A 23,522-nucleotide genomic window follows, 5' to 3' on the forward strand; every position below is an offset into this window, starting at 1 on the left:
GATAGCCCCAGGAGGCCTGTGAGAGTAGGGTGGCAGCATTACAATAAATGAAGAACATAGAGGGCCAGATCGACCTGTCGCCATCTCAACACTCCACAACATCCCTGTTAGATGCGGAGTCAGACTCCAGTGGGGCCCTTTTCCCCTCGATCACCCTGCAGACCGCCAACACTATTATCTGACTACACTGGTGCCCCGCTATGGGATCCCCCGACTTATGCATGAAGCTTAAAGAACTGCCATCACTTCCAGGGAGCCGAGGAGAGACCTATGAGCACTTGCCTTGGATGTTGTGACTGGATAAGGACATAGATCTCTAACAGATATGGGCTCTCCAGTGCAGGTGCCAGTGGGCTGGCTTACCGTTAATCCCATCATGGGAACATTAGAGCTCACTAGACTTAAACGATCCAAGGTACTCCCCTTCCCCCCACATGTTCACTTTCACCTATGTTTACACTTGTGTGGTTATCAAAGTTTTGATAAATATTTGGTAGAACAGATGTTCCATGTTGGAACAAAGAATTAGGGTATACAAAATGTAGCTTTGCCTTGCACAAGATGCCCTTCCCCACTGGAGGAGAGAGAGGAGGTTGCAACTGATCGTTCAATAGAAAGATGGCGATGACGCCATATCAATGTAAGATAGTGACATGGAATGTTAGAGAGTTGGGGTCCACTCAAAAGAGGCATAGGGTTCTAGCCCAACTACATTGCCGTAAGGCATCTATATTCTATCTACAGGAAACTAATTTATCATTACCCAAGGCGGCCTGGCTTCGATCAAAGTGGAGAGGTCAAGTAACAGCCACCTCCTATTCAGGGCTTGCCAGAAGTGCTGCCACTTGGATCAGAACAAGAGTCCCTTTTCAGATTATACACACCAAAATAGAAGTAGATATGCCTTTGCACTGGGATATTTGGACGGAATACAGATGGTATTGGGGAGCATATACAGCCCCAACACAGACCTAAATATCTTCTTGCAATGCTTTTCCGCAGCCTGCCGGAATGGCTGCATGTGCCGTGGGAGATAGAAGGAGACTTTAACGCAATTTTAGATATTACATTAGACAGCTCCCATCTTCCACTTCCTCATACCAACCCAGTAAAGCAGGTGTAGGCCCTTACAGACTGGATGGTTCATTGGGAATTAGCAGACGTATGGCAAACAACAAAAGGGAATTCCCTTTTTTCTCCCCACTGCACGGTTTACAGACACAATTTGGACCGCATCCTCTGCTCGACCCAAATGACAAATCGATTTACAGGCCCTACATACTTTGCTACAACCTTTTCAGATCACAACCCACTAGAAGTGTTGCTCCAATGGGGCAGCGTGCCGGTGTCAATCACCACATTTATTTTTTTGTTTTTATTGCTTTTAACAAGGGATTATAGTATGCAATGACACAATTTACTAAATTAGACACAGCAACGAAATCTTACCCCCCTCTCCCCAAGTGCACTTTGCCCATCATCAAGGACTCTTATTACAACAATTTTCTGCTATTAGAAGCCGCAACAGTACTCTATGGAGTTTTGGTAGTGCGGTTGTGACGGTCTACTCAGTTTCTGGTTCATTGTCAGAGATGTTATCCTCGGATGTGGATGCATCCATAGACTTTACATTTTCCAGCAGAGAGTCTTAATGTCTGGCATCGTCTATAGACCTTTGACCCTGTAGAGCTTCTTTTAACAGCACCGAGTTTTTGGATCCAGCCCATTTCTCTAGTGCATTTTGCCATCTTGCCATTTGGGGGCCTCCCGGGTCCTTCCAGTGTGCCGTTATTCCTCTCCTTGCTAGTATTAGTGCCAGGTCTGCAAACCTGTTGGTTATTTTTTTGAGCTGAAGGGCGGGGAAAGTCCCCCAGAATTGCCACTACTGGGGTGGGCGATAGTGATTTTTCTGTGCTGGAGGATATTTTCCTGAACACTTCCAACCAATATGAGCTAATTCTCGGGCAGCTCCATAGCATATGTACTAGGTCTGCTGTGAGTTCACCGCAATGGGGGCATTTAGAGCTATTCGTGTTGTAAAATTTGGATAGCAATTATGGGGTAAGGTATGCCCGATGGTAGATATATAGGTTTATCAGTTTGAATCTTGCATTCCTAGATACTGTGTAGATGTGAGAGGTGATTCTAGACCATTGAGTGTCCTCCAGTATAATGTCTAAGTCTGTCTGCCATTTGGTTCTGAGTTTATTCATTGGTGCACAGGTGCCGCTCTGTAGGGATCTGTATATTCCAGAGATTGCCCCCTTGTGGTCTCCCGTTTTTACAGAGGAGCTGGCACCCTTCTCATGTGTTTTTGGTTCATTAGATTTTGTTCCCCATAGTTTTTGGATGGTGTTTACCAAGGCATTGTGAGCAAGGAACAAGCCGGAGGGGAGATTAAACTGTTCTTGAAGCTCTGCGTAGGAGCAGAGCTTACCATTACTATACAAATCCCCAACTTTCATAATGTGTGCTATCAGTTTACTAGTGTGTGTTGTGGTGAGTTCCTTCAGGAAGGGGTTTAAGGCTACTAGGGGGATCTCGGGAGAGTATGGGGAATTTGCACGGATGCGTCTCAGAAATTGGTCCCAGCAATGTCTTGAAGTTTCCCATTCTAAAGGGAGTGGTTGTTTAGGTTTTTTGGGGTTCAGTAGTATGTGAACAATATTTTCAAGAGGACAGTTTAGAGGGATTCGTAAATCCATTGTGCCGGAGGGTTCGGTGATTAATTTAGCCAGCCATTGTAGTTGTCCTGCCCAGTAGTAGATTTCCATGTCTGGTGCAGCTAAACCACCCTCCGAAGTGGGCCTCCGGAGGGTGTTAAAAGCGATTCTGTGCCTGTTCGGGCCACATATGAAATTCACAATTATGGAGTCTATGTTTTTGAACACTCTTTTCGGGATTATCAGCGGGATAATGGAAAAGTAGTAGAGTAACCTGGGTAGTACTATCATTTTGATCAGGGCAACTCTCCCAAAAACAGTCAATGGTAGTGTGCTCCAGAAGAGCATATTAGCTTTGATTCCTCTGATTGCCCTCTGTACATTTCCCTCTAACAGATCTTCTACCGTGTGGTATATGTTGACCCCTAGGTATTTAAATGTGTTCGGGGACCAGGGTAAGCCCCTGGTATCTGCAGGTTCTGCAGAGTCCATGGATAGTGGGAAAATTGAGGATTTTCTCCAGTTGATTCGGAGACCGGAGGCCATACCGAAATTTTCTAGCATGTTTATTGCGCCAGGTAGGCCTATATTCAGGTTTTTAAGGAATAATAGCATGTAATCTGCGTATAGTGCTATGTAATGTGTCCAGCTATTAATTACGATACCCTCAAAGCACTTCTTGGATCTTGCTGTTTGTGCAAGGGGTTCTACTGCTATAGCAAACAGAAGGGGGGGAAGTGGGCAGCCCTGTCTGGTTCCTCTACCTATAGGGATGGAGTCAGAAATGGTGTTGCCTGTGCGTACTCTTGCTGTGGGGTTGGTATACAGTAGTTTTGTCCAGCGTGTGAATCCCTCTCCTAGTCCTAGTTTTAGCATGACCTGTTCTAAGTAGTCCCACCTTAGGCTATCAAAGGCTTTTTCTATATCTACGGAGATTATCGCTGCTTGGTGCATTGTTGGGGGCAGGGTATGCAGTATGGAGACTAAGCGTCTGATATTTTGTGCTGTACTGCGTTGTGGGATAAAACCCGATTGGTCTTGATAAATCAGTGATGTCATGTGGGGGTAAAAGTCGGTTTGCCAGTATCCGGCTTAGTATTTTATAATCTTGATTCAACATTGATAAAGATCTAGATCAAAAACAATTCTTTGATAAACTATCTCAAGAACTGGGTCCGAGCCTCACTGATCTAGATTCGGTGCGTATAGGCCGCCAATTGTCACCACCTTCCCATCTAGTCTACCCTTAACCACTAGTTATCTCCCCTCTTTATCTATGGTTGTTTGTAGTGCCTGAAAGGGAACCTCCGGTCGGATCCATATTAGCACTCCCACGGCAAATGCCGAGTAGGTAGTGGCAAATATCTGTCCTCTCCATCTCTTTTTTAGTGCAGTGACTTTGTGTTCTAACAGATGTGTTTCCTGCAGTAGGACTATGTGTGTGCCCCTCCGTTTGAGGTAGTCGTATAATTTGTACTGTTTGGACATATTATTATTTAGGCCCCTGATGTTCCATGTTATTATTTTGTAGATTGCTGCCATGATCTGTGGATTTTAGATTTGTAAGTGTGGGTGGGTGTAGACCTATTGATAAGTTTTTTGTTAAGAATACTGATTAAGGATCCAGGACGAGAATTTTTGATTCATTAGTGATTAGTGCAACATTAACCCCTCTAACTATGTGAACAAATTTAAACTCCCACTCCCCAGGACCAGTGACCAAAACTTTCCCCGTCCATACCTTAAACATTCTTAAATTAGCGTCCTTTAGGCGGGAGATGTGTCGGCGGCCGAGAGCCCCCGCCCGGAGTCGCTCCTGGGGCCCGGCTGTACAGTGTATTGTTTCCAGTAGCGTGTACTCAAGAGACATGAACCATCAGTTGGTTTGAAAGGATAGTTGCTTATTATCCTGGGTGTGTTAATTAGGACCATGTTGGTGATCACCTAAAACTTGATCCTCCTAGATAGCAATTAGATAATCTCCTCGGCAGTACCAGGTGTTATTTTGGGTAGGCGTGTGATAGTATCACGCGAGGATGTCGATGAGCCCCCACAGAATCGAGGTCGGAGACATTGTCCGGGGTCCGAGGCCGAGGGCTGGTTCCTCCACTTAGAGCTGCTGCTGTTTCTACCGCATTCCGCATCTCCAGGAGCGATTGTTGTCTTGGAGGGGCTGCTTCCAGAGTTCGTTTGGTGGATATGCTGTGTTTCCGGACAGGCTTACGTGACGTTCTAGGAGGAGGAGACGGGTTGTTTATGTTTAAGGTTTCCATCCATTCCCGTGCTAATTGTGGTGATAGAAAAAAGTGTGTTTTGCCGTCATGTTCCACACGGAGCTTAGCCGGGAAGAGCATTGCATATTTTATACCACATTCACGTAGTGTCCTCTTAGAGTCATTAAAAGAGGCCCTTGTGCTTGCGCTTCTCTGGAGAAATCTGGGAACATCATAATTCGTTGGTTATTGCATGTTATTTCACCAAGTTGACGTGTTTGTGAGAGAATGTAGTCTCTGTAATTCAACAACTTTGCTACAATTGGTCTAGGCCTGGCCCCAGGTGGGGGCATTCTGTTGGGTACCCTATGGGCTCTTTCTATTGCTAAGAATGCTGTGAGTCCATCCTGGGTATTGTGGTTTTGATCCAGTTTTCCAGAAAAGCTTCTAAACTGTCTGCTGAAGACTCTGTTCTCTCTGGGATCCCAAACAGGCAAAGGTTACTCCTGCGTGCACGGTTTTCAGCGTCCTCCGCTCTGGATTCCAGAGATTTAATGCGTAGAGAGAGATCTGTGAACTCTGTGGTAGTAGAGTTTTGTGTTAGAGTTGTTGCTGAGTTTTTTCATTTGCTCCCACTCTTTCCTTTAATTTGCGGTGGTCCTCTCGCAGTAATGCAAGGTCCATTGCTAAGCAATCTGTTTTCTTCTCCAATGCTTCCCGGGAGTCCCTGGTGGCCAGGAGGACCGTATCCAGGGTTGTTTCTTGTTGCGACTTGTCATCTGGAGAGGTTAATTTTGTGGAGTGACTAGTGGTTTTAGTGTTTGTGGCCTCGTCTAGGCTCTGCTCTTCGCGTCTTTTGGTCTTCCCCATTTCGGTGCGGGGGAGAGTATTCCACATCGATGGGCGGCTCCTAATTTTGCGTTGTAGTTTCGGGGTGGAACCCTCAGTGTTTTTAGGGCCCCCAACTTTCCAGGTCAGCTCAGGTTGTTTTTCACTGGTGTTTTCCGTGTTCGACTTAGACCTGAGTTGTTACGGGGGGTCCTCATGGTTATCCTGTGATGCGGCCTATGATCGTTCTTGCGCTCAATTATTCATAGTGCGATATACAGGGGAACTTCAGCGTGGGGCGATCTCGCCCTTTGATGCAGGACGAGGCACTGATGTGGAGGGGAAGGCCGCGAGCACCCGGTCTTGTCAACTATTTTCCAGCACCCCCTAGGCACGAGCAGTGGTCCCCTAATTCCTGTCATCTCACTCTCTGGTTTTCAAATTTGCGGAAGGGGATTCACCGCTCACACACAAGCGGTCCTGTGTTATTAATTTTATTTGTTAGTCCGGACCCAATGGGGGATAGTCCCTCACACGCGCCCGGGGCGGAGAGCAGCCGAGGTGCCCTCTAGTTGTGGTGTGGTGGGGAACGCGCCTCTGAGTTAGTGTTGAAAGGGGTCCCCGTGCCCCTCTCTGAGTTTTCTTTTTCTCTTTTTTTTCTTTTTTCCCCCCTCCTCGCCCGGGGGTCTCTGGTGAGTTTATTTTTTCTGGGAGGCTTGGGGGTCCCCGGGCTGGCGGGGACAGTCTACCGGCCGCGGGTGGACGAAGGTGTTGTCCACCCGCTCCCTCACTCACCGATTCTTCCTGATTCCTAACTGCCTCCACTTCAGGCCCCCCCCAGTCAGCGGGGGCCGCCTGGGACTCGTCGCGGGTGCTCAATCTCCTCGGCGCTACGGGACGGGTCTGTATGGAAATCCCTTGGTCGCGGCCGCCATTTTGTTTCGAGCGGCCGCGGATGTAAGTGTCTTAAATTCGGATGTTTCCCAAGGTTATTTCTGGGCGAAAACGGGATAATTGTCATCTCGGCGCATTCCGATGCGTCCACAATGCACTGGAGCCAGCTCAGGACGCTATTCGGTGGTTTGCAGCACGCCGGGCCCCGTTTGCTCTCCCAGAGCTCTCCTCTAAGCGTGTGTCTCCATCAGCCGCCGGCCACGCCCCCTCGTCAATCACCACATGGCACATGTAACTAACCCATCTCAAGGATGTGTCCTTCCGCAGCACTGTGAACACTGCCATAACTAAGTACTTTACTATAAATGAGGGTACCGCTTTGTGAAAAGTATTAGAATGGAACGCATTCAAAGTGGTTATCAGGGAGGCAGCCATTAAAACAATGGCAGGGGCTCGGAGCCAGATACTACGTAAATCTACAGATATAGAGGAGCGATTGAGCAGGTTTAAACGAAAGGCGACTGAGGATCCTAGGCACTCCCCTGAACTACTGGCAAATAGAAAACGTTATGTAGAGCTCATTGAGCACCTGCAGGTTTATGACTATGGAGCCTATACACACCGGGTGCATGCAGACTGGGACAGGGCGGGGGCTTTATTAGCGCTTATGTTACAACTGCCCAGGACCCCCGAACCAGTCCTTCGGGTATCGCAATCTGGTAGACAGAGCTCCACTCAATTAGAGGTAAATTGGGCATTCCAAGAATAATATAGGTCCCTATATGCCGCCACCCCCACCCTCCCTCCTGATCTCTGTTCGGCGTTCCTCAGGGACCACCGACTCCCACGCCTGTCCAGAGAATACTGTACACAATTGGCTGGGCCCATAACGGAAGAGGAAGTACACCAGGCTATAAAGGAGATTCCACGCAATACGCCCCCGGGTATCGATGGGTTGCCAACTGAATTCTACTCTGCACTTGTGTCACAGCTTGCCCCAAAATTGGTTGCAATGTACAAATCAGCACTAGAATGCAGGGAGCTCCCCGTAACCTTGAGCCAAGCACTAGTCACTTCTTTATTGAAACCAGGCAGAGAACCCACCAAGCTTACCTCTTATAGACCTTTGTCGATGTTAACCACTGCTTATGAAATACTCAGCAAAGTCCTTGCACAGAGACTTCTGCCGCTCCTTCCTCAGTTGATTGACATGGATCAATGTGGTTTTGTACCTCGCAGGAGCACTTCCTTAAACATTCGCCACCTGTATCAGGTGATGGAGGTCTCGCTGGCGGCCTACCCAAGAGCGGGATGATATTCACTAGGTCTGCAACAGATGTTGGATTCCCTAGACTGGGGGTACCTGTTTGCTACTCTCAGGAAATTCAGCATACTGTCTGGTTATATAAGAGGGATTAAAGTATTGTACTCCCGCCATGCAGCCAGAGCTAAGACAGGCAAGCATATCTCGCCACCCTATCAGGTCTCCCAGGGAACCAGATAGGGCTGCCCACTGCTCCATTACTGTTTGCTCTTGGGATAGAATCCTTTGCCCAAAAGCTGAGACAGGAGGGAGGCAGATTCCTGATGTGGTCGAATGCTTACAGTATCGCTTTATGCGGATGAAATGCTGCTATATGTGCACGACATGAATGATGAGCATGAGCGGATTAGACCCACACTAGAACAATTTGGTGCCATCTCAGGCCTGATAATAAACCATTAAAATTCAATTGTGTTTTCATTCAGAGAAGGATTGCTCACCACTGCCAAAGTCTCATTGGGAGTGCTTGAAATCCCCGTAGCCCACCAAACATTCAGATACCATGGGGTTCAAATCTATCATTCCCCAGATGACCTACTTGAAGGTAATCTGAACAACACGATAACCGCACTGAGGTCTCAGATCAAATTCTGGACTTCACTGCCCCTCCCAGCGGCTCGCCGCTTGTCATTAGCCAAGATGGTGATGCTTCCCAGGTTATTGTGTTTTTTTGTGAACCTCCCGATTGAAATACCAAGGTCGATTTTCAAAACACCTAACATCTTACTGGCAGAGTTAATATGGGCCACAAGGTGCCACCATATTAGTCTTCAAAATGCAGTCGCCCATAGGGGAAGGAGGGATTTTCTGACATACTGCATTGCGGCACAACTACAATGGCTGGCCTACTGGTTAGCAAGAATAAACCTAAAGGAGATAATTTACACACAGACACAGCTAGAAAGTGGAGAACTACAATCTCTTCTATTGCCAGGGAGGCTGCAACACACAAAGCGGTTACCCCTACTGTTGCAAAACGTGTTGTGATATTGACGCATGGAGCTCAGGTTGACTAAGACCAAGGCCCCATACACCCCCAACATTCCTGTGTGGCTTTCTCACCCCAGGTAGGGTGCTCTATATGACAAGGCTGAGGCATTTAGAAGGGATTGGATCCTCAAGCTTAGGGGACCTCTTCATTGAGGGCCACCTCCTCTCCCATAGGGAGCTTATTGCCCAAACCCAACTACCAGGCTCCCAATTTCTATTACAAGCCAATTTGTTACATTTTATACTCCACCAATGGGCCACCTCCGGAAAGGACCGCCAGACTCATTCCCTAATACATGAATGAATGAATAACTTTGCTTGCATGATTAATTAAAACCTTTGCAAAAAATGCATTAAAAAAATTATTATGGTAACTACCGGGCTAAATACCTGTGCATCCATAAAAACCATAACCTTCTAGACATCTATCATCACACCATTTCCTAAAGCTCTTTTGGTATCTACAAGACATAGGTGCCACTGTTCTCTGCTAAAATGTGACTACCCTACGATGCAATGACCTCCACCACACACCACCACCCCCTGTAGAAATGACCAGTGCATGGAGCAATTATCCTCTGTAAAAACTGATAGGGGTCAGTATTACAGAGGATGCAACAGCCACTTTGTTAATAACGTGGCTTTTGGTGCTGCCGCCCCCTCTTTGATTTCGGAGCCTCTATGGTCATGTGCAAACAGTAGTTTTATCCTTGTGATGGTGAAAGATTTCCCAAAGTGGGCCAACTCCATGGGAATTTCAACAGTGAAAATGTATTTAATAGCTTCTTTACATGTCCGTAAGCCGTGCTTCAGGAATAGGGGTTTTAGAAGTTGACGTCTCTCTGAGGCCAATCCCTGACAACAACATATTAAATGACCAATAGATTCGATGGGATAGTTACACAGTATGCATTGCTGAGAGAGACCACATTTTGGCTTCCTACTACATCTATATTCCCAAGCAGGTAGAGTTAGAAGCTGCATGTGTCGAATACCCTAAAATGTTCGAACTCTCAGGGCTGCTTTCATATACAGCTGGAGGTTGGCATGAGTCGGCCAAGCCCTCAGCCCCCCTAATTTACCTGATTGTGGCAATGTCCGTCTCTCTAGAGATTTGCGTACCATATTCTTTCAATAGCTTTTTCAGATGGGCATTCGAAATTCGGGGGTCCGATAGAAGTGCGGGGTCTAGGTCAAAATGAACCACGGCTTGCCTCAGGTAGTTGGCCCAACTACTCGAGGCATCATCAAAAATTACTTTAAGCGAGGTCCTCAAACTGTCGGTATTGGCCCTGCAGACATCGTACGATAACTTGATTATATCTATACATTTATCATTGCTATTGGGGTTACTTTTTTGGTCAGGGAAAGACCATATATGGTTATTACATGTACATCGCTCGTTGATTTCTCCCAAGGGGCTAATTTCACTGCTCGATCTAATTTAAGGTATGTTACGATACCACCCATATTTCTTCCAGCAAAAAGTATAGTAGTAGGTTTCCTGCAGGCACACCATGTTTGCATTAAAAAAAAAAAAAAAAACTTCAATATTAGGGCTTTTGATGAGAGAGGCCAGCCCTGCCACATTCCAACAACTGACCTTAATAACTTTCACTGAATTAGTGCATGGGGATCCAATGATATTAAAGATTTGTATTCTCTTTGAAGTTCAAGGCTGTGGAGAGCCAATCCCGAATTGACCAACCCATAGAACTATGGACCAAATTAGTGCTCTCCAGTTGGGGCATTACAATTTTTTTTTTTTTATTAGTTGTACTGAAATGCTTTTGTCTATTATCAGAGGTTTTACCGCCGGGGTGCCCCTCAAGGTGCTGAATGATTTTTTTGGGTGGGCACGTAACTTCGGATTCCCTTATCAGGACTTGCGGATAGCGCCTTTTTTTTCGGTATGCTAATTTTTATGCCAGAAGTCCCTCAAATTCAAGGATTTTATCAACCATGTCCTGGTTAGCCCAGAATGTTAATGCTGACTCTCCTGGACAGATCCATGGCTATTTATTGAAATTTACTGTTAGCAAGTTCCCTGATGTAAGGGTCGATTGTGATGGTATTTGATGCAGTAATCTCAAGATGTTTGTTCTGTTAAGTATATCCTAGGAGCCCTGTGATACATATACAGGGGAGAGAATATTATTATTGTCGGCTGTTTGGAGGTATCCTTCCTGTTTATGCTATTTGTATTAGTGCGTCCCTGAAACACCCGCTCTTTCTCTAGCCTATATGTTGTGAAAAATTGTGGTTGGGTGGTGTTTACAGGTATTTGCTGTCTGTATTCTCTACTCCATGCATCCTCCTGCACAGTCTCCATAGCTTCTGTATGTACAAAGGTTTCTTCATTGACCTTCCAGTCAACTCTTTTTTTTTTGTCTTGGACTGGGTTCCCGGAGGTGATACTCTTGTCTCCCTTCCTGTTCCATTCTACTTGCTTGGTTACTGGGTCCTTGGGTGGACATTTCCTGGATTTGGTGCTGAATTGCAGGACTTGTCCTAACCTTTCTGTTATACATTTCATGACATTTAGGAGCTTCCTTATTTACATGTAATGGAGTCTTAGCTCCCTTAGGCTATGAGGTGCTCCTCTAGAGCCGGCTGGAGGATCAGGGGTGGCTGCTTCTTTTTGACAATGCCTTCTGTGGGGCCTCCCCTTCCTCATCTCCTTCCATTGCGGCCAATATTTCTAGGCCCATATCGGCCTCTGCCTCTTCAATCCATGAAGCAGCTTGTTCTCTTGTTGGGGTTCAGCTGACCTTTACTATTTCGTGATTATGGCCATTGGAGCAAATTTGGTCAGGGGCCGCTTTGTATTTTTTTTTTACTCTAGATTTAGGTTGTCTTCCATGTTTATGCCCTTAGGAGACTCTTCCTTCCCTTCCCCCACCTGATTAATTACCATGCTAGTGTGATCCTGGAAGCTGGTTTCATTTATCACGTGTTTGCGATCTCTGCTGGAAAATTAAGTATGTCATAATCTGCCCAGAAGTCTGGTGACGATTCCCTAGCCCACTCTGTCTATTATTTATTTTTTGTTTTGTGACTAAGATTTTTTTTCAACTTTTTCTGTTGTCTTGTTAATTGTGGATGACGCATGAACCTAAGATCTTTCTCGCATGGTTGCTTTTGTTTTGCTTCCATGACTTGCTCTTCTATGCTATTTGCAGGTACGTGTGACTACAATAGGCTAGGCTTCTGGAGGTTTCGCTATTTGATGATAATGGTTTGATTCCATCTCACTGCTTCAGTCTTCCCCATCTATGTACATTATTGGGCCTTTGGAGAGTAGCTCAATGGACCCGGTCTCTTGCTGGTTACAATCTGTCCCGCTGCAAGTTGTTTTTGTTCCCTAATACAGACACTCTATGACCTGAGGACAGGGAAGCACTTGGTCAAATGGCTATATAAAGCACAACGCTCGCACTATGATATAGCACTGTCCACTCAGCGGGAAATATGGGAAACAGACTTAGCACACCCCTTGCAAGATAGGGAATGGAAATTTCTTACAGAGCATGCATCCCAGATCCCCCCCAATGCACAATGTAAATTTATCCAGATTACAATCTTCCATAGACCCTACTTAAGTCCTCAAAGGTTGCACTCCCTTTTCCCAGCTGCCAAATCCACTTGTCCCCAGAGCCAAACAGAGGATGCAGATTTTCTCCACATGTTGTGGGCCTGCCTGTCCCCAACACATTACTGGAATAGCGTCCGCAACACACTTTGTGAAATCACTGTGCTCTCTTTCCTGGGACTCAGCAGACCATTGCATAGTGGACCTGTATCCTAGACCGGCGAGGGCGGGTGTGACTACTAGATTTGTCGACCTAGCACTTATACTAGCTAAACAGTTAATCACAATTCGCTGGAAGTCCCTCAAACTCCTGTCAGACCAAACATGGAGAACGGAACTACTCCGCTGAGGGGAGGCAGATGGTGCAGCCTTGTATAGAGAGGAACACAGGGGACTGCGGAAACGCTCTGTGTCAGCGGAGTGGCAGTTGTTACTGGAACACCTCCAACAGAATGGGTGGGGAAAACCCTTGAGATTTTAGAGGGCACAGGCACCAACCAGCCAAACTGAGCTGTGATACTATTCTAAGTTTTAGACAGGGGGGGGTCTGCCCCCATTATTGCCCACCCCCCCCTCGCAAAACAGCAGTTATTGCCATTATTCAGAAAGGAGCACAGATCAGGAAAAAGCAGGCTTGGAGTGTAAGGGGGAGAGGGTTGCTTAATATAACTTTAATCAGTACCAGGCAATGATCTATGTCACTATACCAGGGGTTGTAACATACCGAAACAGAAATGGGGATATAGCTGCTCAGTACTGGGATACATATCGAACAGAAGAATGGAATGCTAAAACGCATTCACGCTTTGCTGGCTAATTAAAAGCATGTGGGCGATCACCCATGGACAAGCAAGTATTGGGTATAACAACAAAATAAGATAACAAAGGACTACCGCTGGCAATTGGGAAAGAAGCAAAGAACAATGTCAGTAGGACTGCCTCAGTCTAGGATTCATGTAATTACTCTTAATCCTCTCAATCGCTTAAATAATGTTTAACTGGCAACAAGATATACATAACTGTGCGTCATCTTTATAACAGCGAATATATCCCATGTACTGATATACAGAAATTTTGTGACTATAATGTAATACCGGTGTTCGAACATGTTTAATAATAAAAATAAGCTCGAAAGAAAAAAAAAAAAAAAGCCAGATGCACAAAAGACTGTGAAACATTAGACAATATTATCTCTATTCCTAAGCAGTCAATAATTAAATTTACAAAATGCAGGTGAAGGAAGGATGACCTCTAGGTCTAGCAAAATACCACATATATATTAAGAATCCTTCTGTGACCTGCCTTAAGTGAAAACAGTAATTTTTATAACAGGAGTAAACAGTAAATACCATACTCTTCGTCCCAAATTAAATTCTTAATTGAGTCCCCGATAGAAGACTAAGGTGGGTTAAAAATACATTTTAGACAACCATCTATGGCCTGGCTGAGCCAGGGTGTCAACTTACCTCTGACTGTTAAGCCCTCATAAATCAAAGATTGCATAGATTTGGACTTAAATCTGGGCAAATGGAAGAATACGTTGTAATGTAGAGTTTTTAAAAAGTGTTCTCAGTAAATATCCTAAAATAATTGTGAGGGCATTTTGATGAGCCTTACAACCTGCCCACCTTTCTTGCCTCACACATCCATATAGTGGCACGTTTTCTACTGAATGATTTACAATCTATTAACGCCCAGCAAAATATGGATTTCTTGCACTTGTATGATTGTAGGTTTTGTTAACCTTCACAATCCAATAATTTCAACTACTGTATTGTTGATAACGTCCACTAATGGCAGATGGGAATTTCTGATTCCTTTTGGCCAAGATACCATGTTTGATGTACCGACATTGCTGCGTTTGAGACCATGATTTGTTGTGATCCCTTTTGCTGATCTTGAGACAGGCTCTCAGTTGTCCCAGTGCAAAAGATGAATCGTCCTTAATAGTGGGCCAGCTCTGCATTTTTATCCAAAGAATGTCTCTATTAACCCTGTCAAAGCAGCTACTTCTTCAGAAGGCAGACATGCAACCATTGTCTTGCACTTCCATCCGCCCTTTGGCTCTGGATATTTAAGTCCGTAGTATGGGATTCTCCTGTTTCAAAAACTATTTTAAAAACTGAAAAGAGAAAACCTCAGAATATTCTCACTTCTCAAATATACTGAGGTTCAGTGCCTTGATGGCATTTAATTAGACAAACCATTTGATTCCAGTTGTTTCTCACAACGATAGAATTTCAGCAAAAATGGAAAAGTGAATTACGATTTAAATGACTCTTGTTGCTGGCTTTGAGAGGAGACTGAGGAGACATCCTCACACCTTCTGTGCATCCACCCAAAGCTGATAGCTAAAGACTTTCAAATCATGGTTTAGAATTTGTGAGACTGGCAGCGTGAAACTGGTTAGGTTTCATAAGAAATACTGGCAGTTCATAGGTAGCCTTGTTAAATTTATTGACGCATATTTGTGGAAGTTTGGGGGCTCTGTTCGACACACAAGAGTTGGGCTTGAAATCAGATGAAATAATCAAACAACTGTGAATAGTTAATTGTGTTCAGACAAGAGTTTTGTTCACCTGGGATTCTGATAAATATGCTTTGTAATTAACATTCACTGCTTTATGGTACTTCTATATATTTATTTTTTACAATTACGCCTGTATTAATCTATGTTCATTTTTTACCATCTTACTGGCATTTATCCATATTTATCCTGTGTTTTGCGAATGGAGTCATACAATTGTACATTTCCATATATATTTAACTAATAAACATGCACTCATAGTTTAATACCGGTCGCGTTTTACCAAATAAAGCAGCCCAATATACCAAAAACACTACACCCACAGGTAAATATTAGCATTATATACATAGATACATTAACACATACATGTATTTAAGGAAATCACATCCTGTTTTGTAATTGGCCATGCTGGCTGTCTGCTCTGCTGCTGGCCTGGAATTCATATATTAGAGTCACTCTCAAGAAGCACAATTTTCTGTATTTTTCCACTTTCAAACATTAATAAAGACATTGTTTTCTATCTGTTTTAATCTGTCAAAATCAGTGAAAATTGAATGTTTATTTGCAATTAAGTCGATTGGGTTTTAGGGTTACTTTTATAAGTGTATGTTTTAATTTGTTCAAGAAAGAAAGACTAACTTAATTTGATATTAGTTATACAGTTAAAAAAAAAAAAAATACCTGTCTCAGTGTGCAAGTATTTTTAAACAAAACAATGCTCATTGTCAATAACATACTAACTGCTTGCCACAAGGTCCCGATGCGAATGTTAAGATGCATACGGATTCTGAACACAATCAGGGATAGTGCAAGCCACCAGGGAGTTTTGTGACAGCATGAGTAACTTAATTGGGTCACTGAAGCTAGAGACAGTGTGCATATAATCATTAGGTGCATATTTAGGGATACTGTATTCCCTACACATGTACCCCATGTCAGATTAGGCAGGTGCTATGACATGTATTTTTTTAATGTTTCCATACAGCAAGAGAGCAGCGTCTGGATTGGAAAAAAAGGAGTTGGCTGTGGGACTGATCACTCAAGTCTGAAGTCTGGGGCCTGCAACACAATATTAAGGACATGCTGCTGAACATCAGGGATGTGCTTCCGCAGTGAAAGGTAAGTGAAACCTTTTTTCTTTTATATAATGTTTGTTTTGCCTTTTGCGTCCCTCCATTTAACTATCCACCACTGGTGCTCTGCACATGGACACTTCAAACTGTACGCATGTTAGTCTGTAAGAGGGTTTCCCAAAAACCACTGAAATACCTGTGAACCACAGACCAGGAAAAGTTTAATAGAGATGTTGTTTTTAGTGTTTATACCGGACATTTATACAGCACCTAACGGTCTCAAACGACACTGAAGCATTTTACATGAACCCATGAGATACGTCTGTAGTATGCACAGAAGAACAAGTTACTTACCTTCGGTAACGCCTTTTCTGGTGGATACATTGGCTATCTGTGGATTCCTCACCTAAAGAATTTTCCGCCACGCGCCAGCATTCAACGGAAATTTTCTTCTAGCTCTGCATGTCGACAGTGACGTCACTATTGCCCGACTCCCACGCGACGCCATATGACGTCATCCAGGCAATAAGAGGTCCTCGTCGACGTGCAGACGTCAGTTCTCACCATTTTTCTTTTTTACGTGCCTTTGAGGCGAACAGGAGAACATTGACACTACAGATGTGATATGAGCACATCAATCAAACTTATATACCAACATTTATTTCCACTAATATGAAACATAACCAATATAAATAAACAATACGAAATATATGCATAAATATATACATGTCCTCTTTTTTCTTTGTTCAAATATATATACAGAAACAACTATATACACATATATAAATCATTGCATCAGTATATACATATGTACAACATACAGGTACTCACCCAAGGAATTCGTGGTAAGACCAGTCAGGCAACGGAGAGGCGGGTGGGACCGTGAGGAATCCACAAGTAGCTAATGTATCCACCAGAAGAACAAGTTACTTACCTTCGGTAACGCCTTTTCTCGTTCCTTCAACGCTTTAGGATTCATGCGTTGACAGGATTCAAATTTTTCCACTTCACTTCATGGTCGGAGATCAGACACCACAAGCAATCCACATGTGGGTCTGTCACCGACATCTTGCCTCCGCACTCTCTACAAGGCTTAAAGCCCTACTTTCGTTGTGGCATTTCGATAGATACAGTAGCTGTAACTACGCAGCAGAAACAGTTGCTCCCTCGAAGAATAACCGTCGCTCGAAGGCACGGAAAAAAGGGAACTGACGTCAGCACGCCGGCGAGGACCTCTTATTGCCTGTATGACGTCAGACAGCGTCGCGTGGGAGTCGGGCAATTGTGACGTCCTCGTCAACGTGCTGAAGCTAGGAGAAAATTTCCATCGGATGCTGCCGCATGGGGAAAAATTCAATGAGTGAGGAATCCACAGGTAGATGTATCCATCAGAAAAGGCGTTACCGAAGGTAAGTAACTTGTTCTTCTGATGGATAGAACTACCTGTGGATTCCTCACCTAAAGAATGGAGTCCCAAAGCAGTACCGCCCCCGGTGGTGGGTGCCTGAATGGTCAAACCAAGAAATCCTGCAGCACCGAGAGTGCAAAATGGCCATCCTTCCTAACCTCAGAGTCCAAACAATAATGCTTGGAAAAAGTGTGGAGGGATGCCCAAGTTGCCGCCTTGCAGATGTCAACCACAGGAACACCTCTAGCTAAGGACGATGAAGCCGCCTTAGCCCTGGTGGAATGGGCATGTAGCCCCACAGGAGGTTCCTTCTTTGCTAAAGAATAACACAATTTGATGCAAAGAATGACCCACCTGGAAAGCGTTCTCTTGTGGACAGCTTTGCCTCTCCTCTTCCCCACGTAACCGACGAAGAGCTGATCGTCCTGTCTGAACTCCCTCTTCCTGTCGGCGATGAAGCTCAACGCTCTTCTTGGGTCAAGTCGGTGAAGCCTCTCTTCCTCCTTAGATGGATGAGGTGGAGGATAGAAGGAAGAAAGTGTGATGGACTGTCCTAAATGAAAGGGTGTAACAACCTTCGGTAGGAAAGCCGCCTGGGTCCTTAACACCACTTTGTCCCTGTAAAAGGAAATATATGGGGGTCCCACACTAAGAGCCTGGAGCTCACTCACCCTTCTAGCAGATGTTATGGCAACCAGAAAAACAGTTTTTAAAACTAAAAGCCTCAATGGGCAAGAATGCATCAGTTCAAACAATGTACCCATAAGAAAGGTCAATACTAAGTTCAAATCCTACTGTGGCATACCGAAAGGAGTGGGCGGAAACTTGTTAGTGAGACCCTTAATGAACCTCAAAACTACTGGAGACCTAAACAAGGAGGGTTGGTCTGGAAGGCACAGAAAGGCCTACAGCGCGGATAAATAACCCTTAACAGTGGCAACTGCACAACCCCTCTGTGCCAAGGATAATGCAAACAACAGTGTGTCAGATAAGTGGGCACTCAAGGGATCAATTTGACTCTCTCCACACCAATTTACCAATTTAGCCCACCTGCTTGCACAGATAGATTTCGTGGAATGTCGCCTGGCCGGTAATATAACTTCCACCACCTCAGGTGGTAGAGAAAAAGCACTCAGATCGCCCCGTGTAGGTGCAGGCTCTGGAGGTGGGAACCTGCGACTGCGAGAGGAGGTCTGCCCTGTAAGAGAGACAGAGCGGAGGGCACAAAGAGAGTTGGAGGTGGTCTAACACCACACCCTTCTTGGCCAATCCGGAGCTATTAAGATGACTTGAGCCCGGTCTTGGTGAATCTTCCTCAGGACCCGAGGAATCAAGGGTATTGGGGGGGGGGGGGGGGGCAGCGTAAAGCAACTGACCCTTCCAGGACATCTGAAACGCGTCCCCCAAAGCTCCTTGCACCGGATACTGGAGGCTGCAGAACAACGGGCAGTGCGCGTTCTCCCAAGTGGCAAACCGATCCACCTGAGGAAACCCCCACATCTGAAAAATGTAAAGGACCAGGTCTGGATGAAGACGCCACTCGTGATCGGTCGAGATACACCGACTGAGAACGTCCGCCAGCACGATCAGAACTCCGGCCAAATGGTTTGCTACCAAGCAAATCCGATGGTCCTGAACCCAGGACCAGTGCCGTAGAGCTTCCCTGCATGGAAGATACGACCCCACTCCGCCCTGCTTGTTTATATACCACATTGCGGTAGTGTTGTCCGTTGGGACTTGAACCGACTGACCGCGAATGGAAGGGAGGAAGGCCTTGAGAGCCAGATGGGTCGCCCGCAATTCCAACAGATTGGTGTGAAGCCTCTGTTCCCCTGGAGACCAATGACCTTTGACCTCCAGGTCCCTCCAGATGCGCACCCCACCCTAGAGTGAAGGGATCCGTTATCACTGTGGCCATCGGAGGCGGCAGCGAGAACGGCTTTCCTTGGGAAAGGTTGCCGTCCGCAGCCCACCATCGAAGATCCGCTGCAGCATCTCTGGAGATCTTTATGGATTCCTCAAGATCTCCTTTGTGTTGAAACTACTGCCTGCGGATGCACCACTAAAGCGCCCTCATGTGCCAGCGTGCACGAGTGACCAGCAGAATGCAAGAAGCGAACAGAACGAGCAGACGAAAGACTTTGAGGACTGGAACAATCGCTCCATTCTTGAACATTGGAATCAACGCCTGAATGTCCTGAATCCACTGCAGCGGAGGAAAGGCCCGATTCAATGTGGTGTCCAGTACTGCCCCTATGAACAGGAGGCTCTGAGAAGGCTCCATGTGAGATTTGGGCACGTTCACTGAAAATCCCAGATCGAACAACAACTGAGTTGTCGACTGCAGGTGACGCCACAGGAGCTCCAGAGACTTGGCTCTGATCAACCAATCGTCCAGATGAGGGAATACTGCTATCCCCCTTCTTCTGAGCTCTGCCGCAACCACCGCCATCACCTTTGTGAAGACTCGAGGTGCCGAAGTAAGACCAAACGGAAGGACCGCAAACTGATAGTGCTGCGACCCCACCACAAACCGGAGATACTTCCTGTACGACTTGAGGATCGGGATATGGAAGTAAGCATCCTGCAAGTCGACAGACACCATACAATCTCCTTCGTTCAATGCCAAAAGAACCTGTGACAGGGTCAGCATCTTGAACTTTTCCTGCTTGAGGAACCAATTCAAAATCCTCAGGTCCAGGATTGGCCTCAACCGACCATCCTTCTTGGGGGGATCAGGAAGTATCTTGAATAGCAGCCCTGAACCTTCTCCTGCTCTGGAACCAACTCCACTGCACCTTTCGACAAAAGGATAAGCACTTCCTGTTGTAGAAAAAGAAGATGGTCTTCCGAACAGAAGGATGGGTGGGGAAGGATGGGAGGGGGAAACTCCAGAAAGGGAAGAGTATAACCTTTCCCCACAATTTCAGTCACCCAGGAGTCCGATGTTATTGACTCCCACATGTGAAGAAACTGAGACAGTCTCTCCCCTACAGGAGATGTGTGTAAAGGGAGTAATGGAGGACTAAGGCTGCTTTCCTTGCTGCACCCCTCCGGAGGAAGCGGAAGAGGCAGAGTGCTGCTGGGAGGCCCCTCTATTACGAACTCTACCCCTTCCCCTGAAAGATCTATAAGGGTGAGCTGCTGAAGATTGCTGTCATGCTGCCTGGAACCTCCCTCGAAAGGAAGGAAGAGCCATGCCCAAACCCCCTATACCTCCTAAATGATCTTAAGGAAGTGGAGGTGGCTGCTTGCATTCCCAAAGATCTTGCCGTGGCCCTACTCTCCTTGAACCGCTCAAAGTCAGAAGTCAGCTTTTGCTCCAAATAGTTTGTCCCCAGAGGGCAGGTCGAGTAGAGTAGTCTGCACATCGGGAGAGAACCCTGAAGACCGTAGCCAAGCATGTCGTCTTGTCGCAATGGACGTGCCCATAGTCCTGGCCAGAGTCTGATGTGTCAAGCCCAGACTGAATAACCTGGGTCACCGCCGCCTGAGCGTCCGGCAAAAGGTTAAGCACATCCTGAGGCAATTCAGAGTGCATCTTGGCCTCGTCCATAAGAGCATAAATATACCTTCCTAGAATACAAGTAGCATTCGTAGACTTGAGGGCCATGCTACATGAAGAGAACGCCTTCTTAGCAGACTGGTCCATTCTCTTAGACTCCCTGTCCACGGGAACCTCTGGAAAAGATCCAGAGCAGAACGAGAGGAGCATGAAGCTTGCACAACCAAACTCTCCAGAGTCGGGTATCTGGATAAGAACGCCGGGTCACCTGGAGCCACCAGATACCTTCTTGCCGCCGACCTGTTCACAGCCGAAGTCACAGGCTTCTTCCACACCTCCATAATTGGATCAATAAGTGCCTCATTAAACAGAAGAAGCGGCTCTGCCACAGCGGATGATGGATGCAAAACCTCAGTGAGATGGTTTGTCTTGACATACGCAGCTGGAAGAGAAAGGTCCAGAAAATCTGCCGCCTTCCGGACCACCAGATGAAAAGAGGCAGCCTTCTCAGTGTACTCCCCCGGAGAAGCCAAGTCCCACTCTGGGGAAGTGTCCAAACCACTTGCCGTGTCCAAGCCTTGCAGGTCTCCTAGTGGCTCCACAATCTCTCCCTCATCCAAGAGCTGCTTCTCATACTCCTGCTCCTCTAGCAGCGTCAGAGCCAACCTCCTGGAGCGGAGCCTGGATTCAATCCCCAGCAACGATAAGGCATCAGCCGACGCAGAAGACCTCCGATGGTGTTGACCATCAGATTCATCAGACGCCGGATCCATCGGCGCCATAGGCTTCTTCAAGGTAGATTAAAGCTGTGGCGAACTCATCGGCGCCGGGGCCGTCGTCGGGGGTCACTGGTCTTCTAGGTGACGCCATTGGTACCGGGACGGAACCAGCACTTCCCGAAGGAAGGAAAGGCATGAAGGACGTCGGTCTGTATGAAGCCGGAACACCCATGTCGTAGGCCAGTTGACCCGAAGGCCCCGAATGCACACCTCCCGGAGCCATGGTGGCAAAGATGTTGAACATCGCATTGAGAAATGCGGCCGGGTCTGTGCCTGGGGCAGGGAACGCCGGATAACTTTCTGGAGCCGGTGCATGAGGCGAAGCCGGCGTCGGCTCCGGCATCTCCATCTGCGCCAGAGAGGCCCTCGGCTCCTGATGTGGATCAACTTCAAAGACCGACAGTGGTGACGTCAGAGAAGCTGGAGTCGTCTGAGGCGGAAGGTTAACAGTTGGACTGACCTAAGTCGGTCGACCCGAGCCGATGGCGACCTCGAGCGGGAGCGGTCCTTACTTGACCTGCGCCATGATCCATGCCGGCGTCGGGAGTCTCAATGACGCCGGTGAGATCTCGAGGACTTAGAAGAAGACTCACGCGATGATGTTTCTCCTTCTTCTTGGATCTTGCCAGGAACAACTTGGCCTCCCGCTCCTTAAGGGCCTTCGGATTCATGCGCTGACATGAACCGCACACCTCGACCTCATAGTCAGAACTCAGACACCACGAACAATTCTCATGTGGGTCTGTGACCGACATTCGACCTCCGCACTCCCTACTGGGTTTAAAACCAAACTTCCTTGGCTGCGACATTGTTACACACGAAGTGAAACAGTAGCTCCCTGGTACCCTCGAAGAAAAAAACGTTACTCGAAGGCACGGAAAGAAGGGAACTGCCTGGATGACGAGGACCTCTTACTGCCTGGATGACGTCATACCGCGTCACGTGGGAGTCGGGCAATTGTGGCGTCATCGTTGAGGTGCAGAGTTAGAAGAAAATTTCCAGCGAATGCTGGCGCGTGGGGGAAAATTCTTTAGGTGAGGAATCCATCAGAAAGGAAGTTTATGTGAAGCAGTTTGCAAATCACAAGGGACACTCCTAAACGGAGCTTTTTCACCTCATGCCATCGAAAATTCTATTTCTAGGTGAATAGCAATAAAACAGTGAGAGAAGAGTACTCTTCATGTTTCAATATATTGTTTAGCAATTTGCGTCCTGTGAGATTTCTACTGCAGAAAATGTAAAGGCTGCAGGAGTCACAGAAGATAAATAGGCAACTACAGCTGCTAACTAACAAACTTCAGACCACAAACTGTTTCGGGTTTTATTCCTGCCACTGAATTCCAGTTAATTTTATCCACAACTATCACTATAAAAATGTTTCTTTGAAACACAAAATTAATGAGCATACATTGTTCTTAACCCCTCGGGTGCCGTGGACGTAACGGTTACGTCCTGGGCAGAACCGCTCGGGTGCCCAGGATGTAACAGTTACATCCAGACAAGGGCCCATGGGGGAAGCGTTAGAGCTCCCCCCAGGGGGCTGGCACCCGTCTCCCTTGGGCAAGAGTGGAAGGGAAAATCGCTTTCCCTTCCACCCCTGCCGAGCCCCCTGTGTCGTCTGATGACGTCAGCGCGCGACTGCGGCCTGACCTCATCAGAGGCTGCGGATCGGAGAAGAAATGCAAAAGCATTTCTCCTCCAATCACGTGGAGGGGGCAAGAGAGGC

At 46.5% G+C, this 23,522-nt stretch overlaps 1 protein-coding gene across 1 annotated transcript in view; it reads right to left on the reverse strand.

Moving 5' to 3' along the window:
- Window positions 1-23,522, reverse strand: part of NCKAP1 (NCK associated protein 1) — a 906,912-nt gene that overhangs the window by 869,886 nt on the left and 13,504 nt on the right. The gene's annotated exons all lie outside the window — the stretch shown is intronic.

The sequence above is a fragment of the Pleurodeles waltl genome, chromosome 3_1 (assembly GCF_031143425.1).
Source record: "Pleurodeles waltl isolate 20211129_DDA chromosome 3_1, aPleWal1.hap1.20221129, whole genome shotgun sequence".
NCBI lineage: Eukaryota > Metazoa > Chordata > Amphibia > Caudata > Salamandridae > Pleurodeles > Pleurodeles waltl.